This window comes from Octopus bimaculoides, chromosome 8 (genome assembly GCF_001194135.2).
Source record: "Octopus bimaculoides isolate UCB-OBI-ISO-001 chromosome 8, ASM119413v2, whole genome shotgun sequence".
NCBI classification, from domain to species: Eukaryota; Metazoa; Mollusca; class Cephalopoda; order Octopoda; family Octopodidae; genus Octopus; species Octopus bimaculoides.
In genome coordinates, this window is record NC_068988.1 from 93,174,723 (window position 1) to 93,176,389 (window position 1,667).

Sequence of the window (1,667 nt, forward strand, 5' to 3'; positions counted from 1 at the left end):
TATATATATATATATATATATATATATATATATATATATATGCGCGAGTTAAGTTCGGACACATGTACGCATACATTTGCAATATGCCTGTATCTGAGCAATACATACTTACATAGACACATTTACATACAGTGATACGCACATATATATTTACATAGTAAATACGGGCATTGTACATTTACATGGATAAGAACATATTTGCATATACGCTTGAATAAAGGACATCAACATACAAATATCGGTTAATATCTACCTTATTTACATTCACGGATGGAGAAGAAATACATACATCCGCAGAGGACGTGTGTGTGTGTGTGTATATATATATACATACATACAAACGCACCTCCGTTTCCATATATATGTATGTATATATATATATATATAATTTACCATATCAATTTTACATTTATGTATAGGAATATATATTTACATCCGTGCATATGAAACATAAAAATGATGACATCAAAACCATCTTAATGAATTTAAGAACAATGTCTTTTGGGGATTTTTGGGGGTGGTTTTTAATTGAAAGAAAGAAGAAAAGAACGGGTACCTGTCGAGTGGAGGGATTGTGTAGACTATTTCCTTTTTCTTAGCCAGCGCTGAGAAAAGGAAATTTAACAAACATCCATCAGTTTAGAAATATTCCTTCCTCGTCGGTTCGATGTCCATTGATGTTAAAATGCTTTCAGATAAACATGAAGAAAGTATTGGAGATGCGTGAAGAATATATCAAAACTCTTGCTTATTTCAAGCCTCTTGGTTACGGCTGCCGTTGCTTATTTGTCTGTTTGTTATAAAGGATATCTTTTAAATAATACAGAAGCATCCGTTGTTTGAGAAGAGAGAGAAGATAGGTCGGTGGTGTTGCAAGTAAAATGTCAGCGACGAGTGGCAACGACCAACATTGAGTCGTTTGTCAGTGACAAATATATTCCAGAAGGATCAAGGCCACGTTGTCACAGGAACCCCTTAAAGATTATTCTTTCTCCTTTCTTCTATGTAAGATGTAAAATACGAAGAACGAGCAGCAAGCGTTGGAAAGTAATTGTTTGGTTGGAGGTGGGTAAATTTTTGTGATGTAGTTTTTTTTATATAAAGATATTTTTTTCCGTTTGCTTTTCTTGTTGCCTGGTGTCTTTAACGACCGTTATAGGAACTTGGAAATAAGAAAGGGAAGCAAAAATTAAGTTAGAATTAATAAATAAAGATGAAGCTTTGATAAAAAGCGGTAATCGTGAAGGAATGAGTAGGATACATTGGAAAAGAAACGGTTTGGAATAGTTGTTATTGTTTTAAAGTTGGTTCAATATTAGACGAAGAGTACGCAACCATATTTAAAGTAAGGGCGGTAATTCTGTCTTTACTGTGTCGAAATAGTCATGTGGTACAGCATCGGTGAAGCGCCGGACTACGTATGTTGCTGCCACATGTGGCACGGCATCGGGAGAGTGCCGTATTACACGACTTACTGTCACGTGTGGTTCAGAATCGGAGAAGCGCCGGACTAGATAAGTTGCTGTCACATGTAACACAGCATCGGGGAAGCGCCGGACTACATATGTTGCTGTCACATGTAGCACAGCATCGGGAAAGTGCCGTGTTACACGACTTACTGTCACGTGTGGTACAGAATCGGAGAAGCGCCGGACTAGATAAGTTGT

The 1,667-nt window shown here is 36.7% G+C and overlaps 1 protein-coding gene across 1 annotated transcript in view; it reads right to left on the reverse strand.

Annotated features, from left to right (window-relative positions):
• The window catches only part of LOC106877645 (uncharacterized), a 24,246-nt gene extending 22,776 nt beyond the window's left edge, over nucleotides 1-1,470 (reverse strand). The window contains exon 1 of the mRNA XM_014926590.2: nucleotides 557-1,470. The gene's annotated coding sequence lies outside the window, so the exon portion shown is untranslated. The remainder of the gene's footprint in view (nucleotides 1-556) is intronic.
• Nucleotides 1,471-1,667: the final 197 nt, after the last annotated feature.